Genomic DNA, 13,716 nt, shown 5'->3' with positions numbered 1-13,716 from the left:
AGATGTTTAGTAACATCATCGGTGACATTTCAATGATGCATTACAGGCCATCTACAGATTATCACAGAGATTACATTTTCAAATGGGCTTCACTGAAGTATATGAGTTACACAGTTATCCTAGAAATGAAAAACTGCATAAAAAACTAGTTCCTCAGTTTTGTAGTAATGCACACTGTAGCTCCTGCTATGTATCAAGAAACACACATGTACATTTTGTTCTGTTCACCAGAATACAGAAAACTCATTACAATGCTCGATTTCCATTATGATTTATTAAATCCTCCCTGTTCATCATACATCTCCTATAAAAAAAGAATAATAACAGGCTCTTAAATACAATTGCTACTGTTCATGCAAAATATTGCCCAAGTCAGAAACAATGTTTTATTTCCTGTTTGATACTATCTACATGGTGGGATGCAGGCAAACACCTCCCGGTACTACAGACTGGATTAATTTCACCAGTGGATTTACAGCTAATTACAGAAGGTCCAAACGCTTGTTGCTCCAGTGCAATACATCACATAAAAGCAAAAAAACAAAGGCCATCTCATGGTCACTGAAAAAGCAGTTGTTTATATTATCTAGTATGACCTATAATAGCTAGGTTTGTGATTTGTTTCTTTGGGGTGGTCTGTTTGTTTGTGTTGCTTAATAATAAGTAAATAAATATACCCAACCAGCCAAATTGCAGTTTTCCTTTATGCAAGACACTTATCCCTGGACCATGAGCTGTACACAGCAGCATCCCCAGATGAGCTATTAGTTGGCTAGAACAGAACTGGTGGAGAGAAAACAGAAACATTTTGGACTGTGGCCAAGTGTTCACTGCACCCAAGTGATTCACATTAACTATAGCTGTTGTAACACTGATTTTAAAATATTGATTAATGATGTAGTGAGATCATGAGATCACTGCCTGCTATTACACCTCTCACTTTCTGCTCTAACCAGTTCCCTAAATAAAACCACTGTTTTGTCTTTTAGGGCTATTTGTCCTTAGAGCATGAGGACAGGACTCTGAAACTAGAAGGAAGATTTAAACCAGTCACCTTTATTTCATTAAATATTTGATTTCTATTCATTTATCCTCCATAAAAATGCACAAAACTACACTTAATACACAGACAGAAGTGAATTGGGTTTTTCATCCTTGTCTACTTTTGAGAAGATACCTATTCTCTGGACTGTCCATAGCATTGTCCAGTAATGGAGCACAGAAGTTTCTCTCAGTCTCCTGCCTACCAGAAAGCACACACAACTGCGGATGCAGATTAACACATTTTGGTATTTTCCTATCCAGGCCTTCTACTGCACTGTTCTGAAGACTGCCTCATTTATCACATTAAAATTTTGTTTCCTCTGAACCTGGCTGAAAGTTGAATTCTGGCTTTCTTCTCTTAAATCCCTTTTGTTCTAGGGCTACCAAGCAGGCATACTCTGAAATCCAGTGAAACCACCCTGGACTGCAGGCAAGTTTAATTGCAAACCAAGACACAGCTGCAGGAAAGTTTTCATAAATATGATTGTTTTCATTGAATACTGCAAATATACCAAATTAGGCAACCGCAGAATTAGTCAAAGCAGGTACAACTACCTTGAAAAGACAAACTTCAGTGGTATGATTCAGGACCTCTGCAAGCACAGGAAGACCATGATGCACTCATCTGTTCTTATAGTTGCTGTAATTTAATACATAACCTACACATATGTATGTAATTATGAAGATTAATCACATGTCAAGGAGATGAGCTCTACACCAACCACCAAACCCAAGCAATTCCTCCTCAGTATGCCATATTTTCTCTTTAGGTACCTGTGTTTTTTACCCAGAGACCCATTTCCAAGATACTGGACTTCCTGAAATTAATTTTTAGTGGTTTGGATTATATCTAACAGATACCACAGAACTCTTAAGGAGCAGTGAGAAAAATGAGAGGAGATGATCTAGATGACCACATGAAATACAAAATTGACTTTTTTCCTGTAGAGGACAGTACATACTGGAAATGGCTAGATTATTTCTTTCATATGGAAAAATTCTATTTCTCCATCAGCTGAAGTCCACTGTAATTCAAATCTATCACTTCTGGCTAAGAAGCTATTGAAGAAAACAGAAAAGTCTACGTTCAAGAAAAATAAAATCATGAAAATGTCATCTTGTGGTTTTAGATAGTATAGGAATCAGTGTATGGGCTTGTAAGAGACACCAGAATTTTAAATATTGATTACCCTTTCTCCTTCTTAATAAAGGATGACAAAGTCTTACAGAGTTGCTACGAAAAGGACAGAGATTCTCTCTTCACAAGAAGCCACATGGAGAGAACAAGAGGTAATGGGTACGAGTTGTACGAGGAGAGGTTTCATCTAAGACAGACATTTTTTACAGCAAGAACAACTGATCACTGGAACAACCTCTCCAGGGACAGTTGAGTCATCACTGGAGATTTTCAAGCTGCAACTGGACAGGGATGCTAGATAATCTCATCTAGGCTTCCCTACCCATGAACGGTTGGACTAGATACCTCTTTTGAGGTCCCTTCCAATCTGGGCTGCTCTATGATTCTGAGTCTACCAAACAAAAATCACATATGAAAAGAAATTCTTACTCTGAAAAAAAGCAAGAACCTTCAAGACTGTGTGAAATGCACAATGTAAATCACCACAACATCAGTCTAGTAAAAGACATTCTTTATCCCAATCACTGAGTTCTTAAGAAGACAGGATTTGAGAGGTAGTTACTCTGATGCTTATATAGACAACCTCTTGCTTAAACTAAAATATCTAATGCCTGATAAACTGAAGAACTGCCTTCAGGAGGGCAAGCTTTTCTGAAAACACATCTTCTTGAAACACATTTAATTTTTATTCAGGACACTGGGAGGCGAGAAAGAAATGTCTCTAGTGTAAAAGCCATTAGATCAGAACACCACAACCAGTGGGGCCAGTCAAAATCAGAATCATGGGTATGTGCCTAGTTTGGTGAAAACTAGTGTGTTAAAAACAGGACGTATCAACTGCTCAAAAGCTGTCTTCCTAGAGCCCGCAAAACTAGAGAAGCTAGGGCTGTAATGCCTACTTACAACATCTGATGATTTACCATTTCCTTGGCAGATGCGATTTTTGACTCAGCCAGTCCACTTAAGTTCTAAACAGTCGTTAGGAACATGGTACTTCAGCGATTACTAGATGCCTCTGCCTCAGGTCTTCAGAGTTGTGGATTGTTTTCTTAATACTGATACGAAAACCTGGAAGACTAATTTCTCACTTTGTAATTCCAGGACTACAAGGTTTCTGGACTAAGGAAAATCTCCACTGCTAAGGACTTGCACTTACAGTGTGAGTTTTTCCTTGAGAATGAAGATAACCTCTACAGCTGCCTCCAGAAACGTAAGGAACAAACGAGCATGAGAGACATCTTGCACAAGGCGTATTAAATGAGTGGAAAAGTTAGGCAAGATTTGAAACATGCTCATTGGTTCATGAAATAAGAATTGCAAGGATGATATGATGCTCCCTCTATAGGAATCATGACGAAGGGATGAGTAAGAGAACTGTGTTATAAAGAGCCCTTGAAGTAGGGGGCAGAGGAGATGTACGGAAATCAAGGCAAGGGACTTAAACACCCATCACAAGCAGGCCAATTTCCAACAAGAGTTCACACTTTCGGTGATTATAGTATCTAACTTGTTTCAGAATATTTTCTCTGTTTTCACAAATTCGAGAGCACAAACGCACAATGACTCAGTGAACCATCATAGTTACTAGTTTTCAGGGTATCTCCAGAGCCTGAAGGACAAGCCATAAAGTGACCCTTCACCTGGAAAAAAACCTTTTTAAATAAAATTGAAATGTTCACATTCTGGACCTGGGACTACAAAGAGATCTTCAGCAATTAAAAAAAAAATGCCGACAAACTCTGAAACTGCACAAAAGCTCATAACAGTAGAAACAGTATTCCTAGGAACAGTATCCAAGTTTTCAGTGCAAGAGAAACAACCTTTCAAGAAAGAAAAAATACAAACTAAAACCTCCTGTGATCAAAATTAACATCATTTGGCCCTGAATCTCTTTCGAGACCACATACAAATGCTAAAATCTTACTGTTCTACAAAATAGGGTTATTTAACTAAAATTCAAATTTCTATTGGGCAATCTTTTTCAAAACTGAAGCTAGAAGAGAAACTAAGAGTTTTGATGCTTTGTACATGACTGGCAGCTCAGAAGTACTCAATACAGCCCACTAGGAAAAAATATGCAACACCCTTTTTTTGCACACTGCTTCACAGGCCTAGCATTATACTTGCCAATCCACAACCACTTAATCCTATTATTAAAGACTATTAATCAAAGCCTATAGATCAGGTAATGGAATGAAATGTTAAGTCTATATTCCGTGGATTCTGTAAACATGTCTGTGTGTGTGTAACAGTTGCACAGCAACTGAGAGATTTTAGATTGCAAAACAAGGAATGTAGATATGAACGTTGATGTTAATATTCCTTTTAGTTTCATCTGTTGCATACACAGTCTGATGCAGGAGTTATTTCTTAAAAAAACTTTAAATTCAAGACAGTGTGTTTTTTATTTTAAGACAAGTGGCTTTCTATCATCACAGGCAGTTGGGGTAAGGCAGGTAACAGTCAAACCCAGACCAAAATCACAGGTATTATGGGGAAAAAATGCTTGGGAGCACAGAATACAGATCTCAATGACTCTTTTAAAAAGTTAATATGGATCCTCACGGGCTTTTTAATTCCCAGTCAGTACCAGTCCTACCCAAACCTGACCTGTCTCTGCCCTACCCTTGTCAACATTCCCTTTTCCAGGTAAACGGTGCAGAGACATTTCTACTGCCTCTTCAAGTAGCCAACGTGAATCTGGCAGAATATACACTTAATGGCTCCACACTACTGGAAAGCATATGAACTATTTCCAAAGACAAAATGAGGCTGTGACTCAACAAAGCACCCTGCCAAACTTGTGTCTACATACACAGCACAAGTAAACTCTAATCCAGACAATCCAATTCCAGGTAACTGAAAGCTGAGTGAAAGTGTAATAACACATGGTAACAGCTATCTTGCACTCTGACCAGAGTGAACATCCTCTCAATGTCCTACTGCAAAAGAACTCGATTTAATTAATGTATTCAAACACAACAAGCCTTATTCTTGAAGGTGTAACTCTACCGCTAACAGAAGTATGGCTATCTTGGGCCACTGCTAATGAGTATCAGAACCTTTTGCTTGAACTGTAGATTGAATCCATCCCAGCTCAGCAGGGTTTAAAAGTTGTTTCCACCAAGTGGGTATTTTGTGGCCTGTTTGAATTTCATGCATCTACATTCCAGCTCCCACATCAAACTCACCACTCTACTTGGCACTAGTCTGCAAGCTCTTTGAGGAAAGAACTGTCTTACGTGTTTACACATTTCTCAGCACAAGACAGTCCTATTCTTGGCTGAGCCTTCTGGAAAAGAGCTGCTGCTACAGGGTCTAAAACTGTTCTCTACCACATATTGAAAAGTTCAGAACCCAGCAAAAGAACTTAAAAATAATACAAAAAAGACAGCTCAAAAGTTTATTTTAAGATACTGTGTTTTTAAATCTCCGTGATTTTAGACACTTCAGAGTTAACACTACTGTTCCATATTAAAATAAAACTAATTAGTATGTTGCAACGCAACTGAATTTTATTCTAGGCGGGAAATAAACTCTCAGGGTGAAGTTTTGTAAGATGGTTGAGTCAACTTGATGGCTGACTGCCACACCAAAAGTGATAGTTCTCCCCCCAATCTCTGCTGGCCTAACAGGCTTTATCCCTTCTTCCCAACCTTTCCATTACCTCTGAACGCACATGACCCCTATGTTCATACTGGTGCTATGTGCAATTCAGCTCACCAAATCAATAGAAAATTGACGTAATTTTATGGGTTAGTTTCCTGCCAGTTCCGCAAGCTACAGTGACTCACAGAAGTTATCTGACAAAGCCAAAGCAGTCTGGCCAGAAAAGAGGAATGGACTGTTCCTCTCATTGCTGGTGGCACCTTCAGATTATCTTACCCATTTCTAGAAACCCACTTTTAGGGTCATGGCTATAACTAACTAACTGTGGTGTAAATGTGGATAGAGTTGCAATGAGCTAGCTACTATTCATCAACTAGCCCTGCTTATGTTCCCCCCTCCCAGCAGTAAACAAGAGGGACAGGCTACCTCACCTGTTCCATAGGGTGAGAGTTTTCAAAGAACGTTACAACAGAACAGCTCCCCACCTTAGGCCACATGTGTCCATACAATTATCACTTCTAACTACAAGCACCTGATGCTATAGACTCAACCAGCAAGTTCTGTTTTGCAGTTCAATCTCTGATAATATTTCAGAGCAACAGAAATGAAATTAACTGAAGGAAACTTGAAAAATATCTGTCCCCCTAAAAACACCCAATACCAGCCCAATCCCCTGTGAGTAAACCTAAGAGTATAAATTAGGAATGAACAATCATTAAAATCTTGGGCAAATTAAGTATTAGACACAAAGCTGTAATACTATTTTTCTAAAATAGGAATATCCATGGCGTTTTCTAGAAAGGTGAAACACCATACACCTTTCCATAAAGCATGAAAAAAACAAAGCTCTTCAGAATCAACTCCTTATATGTAGATGACTATCCATGCATACTTTCATTCGAGCTTGACAGCAAAGAAATGACACTGTGACCTTCAGTTCAATTGCTCCTCCAGAAACACACAAGAACTCTTTGCTAAACTAATCCAGTTTCTGAACTGACTATTCTTGCAACTCAAAATGGTCTTTATTTCAGACCAGTTTAGTTTAACATCAAGGACTAAATACTTCACATACAAGTAACAACAAAGAAAAATACATTTCTTTTGCTGGCAAATCATCACAATGACCTAAAGCAGTTGTACAACAGGCAACCCTTTATATGAGAGCTGTAGAAGACAAAAGAGTTTAGACCTTTCCACAACTGATTTTGAGTCTGGGACAGAATTGTTTTAATTGTCACAATTTAAGGAACCATGAGCACAAGGTACAGAAAACAGTATCACTGGAAAGTCTGCACCAGCTCTGAGCAACCTGTTTTCAAGAAAATACTCTTTTTGCTTTTACACATGGGATTTGAAATGGTTAGTTTTTTGAAAAATAGCAAGCCAGATGCAATTTGAGACCAACTGTCAATGTTTCATTCCCCTCTAGGAATAATGCTCAGTAGCAGCTACAGTCCATTTAGAGCTTGTCACAAGCAGTGGCTCAACTTGGTTTTCTTTTTCAACAATTCTTCTTCTCACAGAAGACTCTGGCTTCAGTTTCAACATTTCTGCATTTTCTGGTAAAGCTTCCCGCCCCTCCTTCACAATTCCTCAGTGATGAGTGGCTCTTCTTCATAAATTTTCACTGCTATATTCAACCATGTAGCTCAATCCACTTTTTAGTTTAAATATTACCTCTTTGATACAATGTTCTTATTGCCACAATACACTGGGAAGTTTCAGCAGACTTCAGCAACTGGCTTCATTACTTCTCTTCTGCACTTAAGATTCTTTTGGAGTTTCAACCCCAAGAGGACTTGGCACACTCAGTCTTTATGCCAGTTTCTAAATGCTAGATTCCAGAATAAAATCCATTAAAATCACAATAAGAAGTGTATCTTCTTGTATAGGAATTAGGACTCTCAATAGCATCAGTGAATGGACTGTAAATCACCTAAAGGAAATTCTCTTTCTATGGTGCTAATAATAAAGCACCACTTCTTCTCTACCTGGGTTTTTTTGTTTGTTTGTTTGTGTGTTGGGTCTGTTGGGGGTTTTTTTTGGAAGTGTTGAGGGCAGTTGTGCTTTATGCTCAATTCAATGTTATCCATGTACACTGGGCAGGTGCTGATCAGGGACAGGCTTTTCAGGGAAAAAGATAAGATAGCCACTGTGTGAATCTCAAGTGGTAACTGATGTCAGATATTAAGGAAGACCCCCCTCTACTCATATACAGGCAGCACTAAACACATACAGCAGCAAAGTAACTTCACCAGCAAAGGTATTGATGACTACAGATTCAGTATTTAAACTGGCAGATTTTCTGTTCATAGCAGCTTTTAAATGATATTACTTAATTCCAACTGACATTACGTATTCAAGTTCCCATGTTTTTCTGGACTTCCCTTTGAAACTCTCAAAGCTGCAAAATCTTTTTTGAAGTAGAATCTTCACAAGATAGGGCTTCTATGCTTAACCTTGAAGTTTTAAGTTTCTGTTCAAGTTTTCTGCATCTTTCATTACTCCATGGATATTACTTTTATCATCAACTCAGACCAACAAGACTAGGAAGAATGAGATGAAACTAGTAAGTGGACAGATCAAAACAAATGGAAATACTTTTTCATCTGTTGCCTAGGTTTTTGTGGACTCTCTGACACAGGACACCAAGGACGCTAAAAGTCTGCATGGGTTGAACAGATGAATGGAATAAAAACCTTTTTTTTTTTTTTTTTTTAATGTAACGAACTACAGGAACTCAGAATATAAAGCCAAAGTATCTCAATATGTTTCTTTACTATCACCTAGGTGAACTTTTGATCTGACCCAACGATATATTCTCAACTTTCCTTTTGGATTTGGAGGAAAGGGAAAAGCTAGAGCACAGTGTTTTCATGTTTTCCAGGAAAAATACAGTTCTAATTTCTTAGGACAAAACAGAAATGCTCTAGTTCTTTAGAATCCCTAAATAAAACTCAAATACGAAATGCATCCTTGGCCTGAAGTGGTTTTAAATTGGTATTTCAAGTACCTCTAACATCACAGTAACAGTGTCACACTGCTGCCTAGTGAAGACAGATCAATATAAAAAGACTACAGAGCAAAAATGGCCTACCCCAGGCAAACATGATGCTAGTAAAACTTAAGTTAAAAAATCAACATAGAAGTTACGCAAATCATTATGGAAGGGCAACACTTACAACTTCAAATTCCTGATCAGCCAGAAATTAAGAGTGAAAAGTCATTACCCCTACCTCTCATCCAGTATTGTTTTACAAGAGAGTTCTTAGAACTGCTTACCAAATAATGTAATTTCAGCATGGAAACAGAGGAAATAGTGACTGAAAAGCCAGTATTTCCAGTTTCCCAATGCTCTAATGTTTCCTGAAAACAACAGGCAGATTCAGAAACCAGGAACCGTATCCTTTCAATACAGACCATTACTTAAGTTCTTTACTTCAACTGGGAGTCGCTTTCAAAAGCACAAAATGGTAAAACACATTTACTCTACTTGGTAAACTGCACTAACCATCCACCTTACATGTCATGGGGTCACAGACTTTCCTATTCGTAAGAATTATCAGCAATTTCATGACTTCTTTTAAACAGCAACAGCTCCCAGGTTTCCAAAATCATGTAAGTGGAGTACAACCATTTGTCCAGGATGCTGACTCACTGGACTAACAGCTGACCTGAGTCACCTCAAAAAGATGAAGTCATGAACATCGTGGACAGGGCTTTATTTTACTTTGGATATTCACTGACAATTGGAACCTAACAAAAAAAAAAAAAAAAGTTAGCAACAGTCCCCAGGATCCTGCCACAATACACTACATACCTCACGCTCTGCCAGAAGACTGCCAATCTCTAAAGTCAATACGGACAAACCCCAGAGCACTTCTCAACCCTACTCTGTGCAGCTTTGCACTGCTGACGTTTGGCATTCAAACCCATCCACCTGCATTTGCAAGAATGACTCTGCAAGGTACCTGAGCAGTGTCTTCTCCTAAGTGAAATTAGCCTTCTCTTTTTCAGGATTATTTACTTTCATAAATCAAGAAGCTGAAAAGGACTGCATGAATTCAAGCAAACCAAATAAGGAGGTTACAACTACTAACTCCCTTACGTTGGGATTTGGTTAGAAGTAATTACAGATAGCTGGGGACAGAAAGCAAAACCAACACAGAACAGTTAACCACAACATGGCTAAACCTTATTTATACAACTAAATTTCAAACCACCTGCTTCAGCACTATTAAATAGGTAGAATACCCATTGGGAAACTGGGAGACCCGAAGCTTTGAGATAGGAAGAGTCACCTGCCCTGCTCTGCTCTGCCCGCCCCACGCACCCCCACCCCCAATTAATAAAATATTACTTTCCCAAAAAGGTAACACTGAAATTCAGGGACCATGATCTGCTTAGGTGTTTCCACCAAAGAATACAGAAGATAAAATATCGTTTCTATGGGTATACCAAAGTAAAACTATCTGCCAGATAAGATTTAATGGTCACAGATTCCTTAACTGTACTAGCAGCAGTCCTTCAGTTAGTTTTGAAAACACAAGTCACAGGAAGGGAAGTTACCATCACAGTGTAGAATTTAAAGCTGTTCTACTCACCTCTCTTCCACTGAAGAGTGAGAAAGAAGGGTTTCCTAATTCTGACTTCTGCCTTACCAACATCAGTTACTCCACATGACACACAGAAGTGGGGAGACCACAGACATGGGAGGCCCTCCTCCCTAAAAACCTTTGTGTCTCCAATTAAAATGCTGTCTGGTTTCCACAACAGAGCACAAAGCTGCTCCTGGGGAGAAGCACTACACAATTTTATCTCTCAGAAGAAGACAAAAAAACCCCAACTTCAACAAGTGTACTATATTACACCTTTGAGAATTGCTCATGCTTTTTTCCATTCGCTTAGATTTGCTCTCTTACTTTCAAATTTCTTCGTAACTCCATGGCCACCCTCATTTCTACTTGCTTCCGATTTTTCCTCATTTTGCTATGCTTAGGTAAACACATAGCACTATCACCAAATTAATCTACACTGTATCCTTGAGGGAGGGTTTCAACATTTGGATATTTAGCTCCCTTGCTGTATCTATACAAGGCAAACATGCTGCTAAGGGCTGACAGAGATCTCAGTGACAATAATGTACACCTTTAATTAAAACAGAAAAACGTTCAATCCAAACAAACTCATTCTTCATGAAATAAACAATAGCTAACAAATTAAATGGGGAAAGCACATAGAAGGGTCAGGCAACTTATTCTTTCCCTGCTTGACCTGAACAACTGATTCATTAAAAGAGATCTGTGTAATCATATTAATTTTTTCTACCTACTCAAAACTAGGTTCCTTATTCTAATCATTCTTTTTTTAAAAAATTTCCCTAGCAACTGAAAGGGATGGTAGAAAGACTGAAAATCTGCCATGAAACTTCTTTTAAAAAAAAAGATATATGGGTCAAGGGATCAGAGAAGACTCATCAAAATCAGCTCTCGGCTACAACACACTGTCACTGCATCAGAACAGGCTGTGACTAAGGAAGAGTATGTACGTACTATCCGGAAAGATGGACTGGTGCTACATTTGAAAGGCCAATTACTGAATAATGTACTGAAGACATGTATACTGTACATATAAAAATGTACAAAGAGTTTACTATCAAGGCCTGATACATGGTAATGTATTTTCCCTACTAGAGCTTTACTTTTAAAACAATCTTTCTTCAAGTAGTTAAACATCAGTGAGTCACAAGGCAGGCGTCTGCACTGTGCCTCTACTAATACTGTCCTACCAATGACCTCCAGTCTGACAGCTTGGGATTATTTACTAATAGGGATTTGGTACACTGTCCAGCGTAAGAAATGGACTGAATGAAAAGACCAATATGGTGGGAACGGGTAATAACTACACGCTTGAGACAAGATGACAAAGAATTTGTCAGAGATTCGGATTTCCGTGTTAAATGTCATAAACCTTAGACAGAACTATACCAGAAATAAATTTTAACTATAACCTCTTGCAACTAATGGCAATTAGGCAACTGTTTCAAACAGTTCTATCAGAGCAACAATAGCATCTAAATGAATAAAGAATTCAGATAGCAAAATTAGAATCTCCCGGGTTTTGTTCTTTGGACTACAGTATCAAATTTGAGATTGGACCTGGCTTTTAAATCAAGATGCAGAGCAAACATCAACTCATCTCTTCATGAAGAAAATCACTCATTAACATGAGCATAGTATTCTGTCATTTTGAAGGCTTGGACATCAATTTTAAAGCATCAGAAATAATGGAGCATTACAGCATACAACACAGATTTTCTATCAAAAAATCACGTGCTTGTGATACTATCTTGCTCTCCCTTAAGGTTAACATGCCACTACCGTGCATCTCTGCCATTACCGCGCGTCTCCCATCAGGGGATTTTTGCTCAGTTATCACAGGTCAAGTAACGGTAAGTATATGGCAAAAGGCATCAACATCAGACAGGGAAGGGGCGAAGAAGCATCAGCGGACACATCTGTCCCCCCGTGTTTGTAAGCAGAGGCTCACTCATCACGCAGAGGTCCACCTCCTTTCAGCACAGCGGCTACATCCAGCACTATTGCTCAGCAAATACAACTTGTGACAAACACGGTGGCAACCCGCACGGATGCACGCTGCTACGGCCGAGCGCCAGGGCGCGCGGTGTGTGCACGAGGGCAAGGCTGCGCCAGGGCTGGGCCGGGCCGGGCCCCCCGCGCCCCTCCCCCGGCCCATTTCCCTGCAGTGACCCCTCGGCCGGCAGAACACCGGCGGCACGGCGGCGGCTCTGCCCGCGATCCGTGTTGTGTCTGAGGCGCAGGCCCCATGTGACAGGCGCACGCACCGCCCGGTGCCGTAGCCGGCGGGAGGCGGGGGAGGGGAGGGCGGCGAGCGGGGGCGGCCGACCCCGGCAGCACACACCTGGCACACCCTCCGCAACTTGCAGAGCGCGCGCGCGCGCGCCCAGGGGTCCGGCCCCCTCCCCCCCCGCGCGCACACACACCCCCCCCGCGCGGGCGAGCGGGGCTGAGCAAGGCCCCCGCGCCGGTTACATAACCCCGCGCGCCACACTACCCCCCCTCCCCCCCCCCCCCCCCTCCAGCGGGGAAGAGCTGCGGCGGGGGGCGGGGGGAGGCCCAGGCCGCGGGCCCGGGGAGGGGCTGAGGCAGGGCAGGGGCTGCGGGCCCGCGGGCTCCCCGGCCTCCCCCCGCCCCCCGCACGCGCGCACGGGGCCGCGCTCGCGAGCGCCGGGCGGCCGCGGGGGCCCGGGCAGCTGCGCCGCGGGGGGGAAGGCGGCCGCCCCGGCAGCCCCCCGCCGCCGCCGCCGCCGCCGCTCACCTTTCGCCGCGTCCCAGACGCACATTCCCGGGGCGCCGCCGCCGCCTGCCCTGCCGGGCCGTGTGAGGGCTTCACATCGCGTCTCCCCCCCCGCGGCACGGACGCACGCAACCGCCGCCTCCTGCCCGCCTTCCTCCTCCTCCTCCTCCCCAGCTCTCAGCCCCGGCCGCGCTCTCCCGTCTCTCTCTCCCCCCTCTTCCTTCCTCCCTCCCTCCCCCTCCTCCCCCTCTCGGTGTCCCCAGCAGCAGCCCCTCCTCCCCCCGCCCTTCCTGCGAGCGCGTCACGAGAGAGTCTCGCGCCACCAACCGCCGCTCGGTCAACAAGCGGCGCGCGCCGGGCAGGCCAGCCGGCCGGCCCGCCCGCCCCCGGGGCGCCCCCTAGCGGCTCGCGCCCCGCGGAAAGTCGCGTGCGGCGCGGCCGCCGCTCCGCCGAGAGGGCTGGGGAGCTCTCACGCCGGGCACGTGACGGAGGGGGGCGGGGCGAGCCGAGCAGCTCGCGCGCCTCTCCGGCCTTCCCCCCAGCCGCCCCGCCCGGGGTGGGCTGCGGAGGGCGCGGAGCGGCTG

General features: G+C 42.5%; 1 protein-coding gene across 2 annotated transcripts in view; it reads right to left on the bottom strand.

The window, feature by feature from the left end:
- REV1 (REV1 DNA directed polymerase) overlaps positions 1-13,344 on the bottom strand; it is a 62,695-nt gene extending 49,351 nt beyond the window's left edge. The window contains exon 1 of one of the 2 annotated variants that reach the window (XM_056328593.1): positions 13,154-13,344. The gene's annotated coding sequence lies outside the window, so the exon portion shown is untranslated. The remainder of the gene's footprint in view (positions 1-13,153) is intronic. The other variant, XM_056328594.1, reaches the window with a different exon arrangement.
- Positions 13,345-13,716: the final 372 nt, after the last annotated feature.

This window comes from Falco biarmicus, chromosome 2, assembly GCF_023638135.1.
Source record: "Falco biarmicus isolate bFalBia1 chromosome 2, bFalBia1.pri, whole genome shotgun sequence".
Classification (NCBI taxonomy): domain Eukaryota; kingdom Metazoa; phylum Chordata; class Aves; order Falconiformes; family Falconidae; genus Falco; species Falco biarmicus.
The sequence above is the reverse complement of the archived record's forward strand: the minus strand, read 5'-3'. Positions and strand labels throughout refer to the sequence as shown.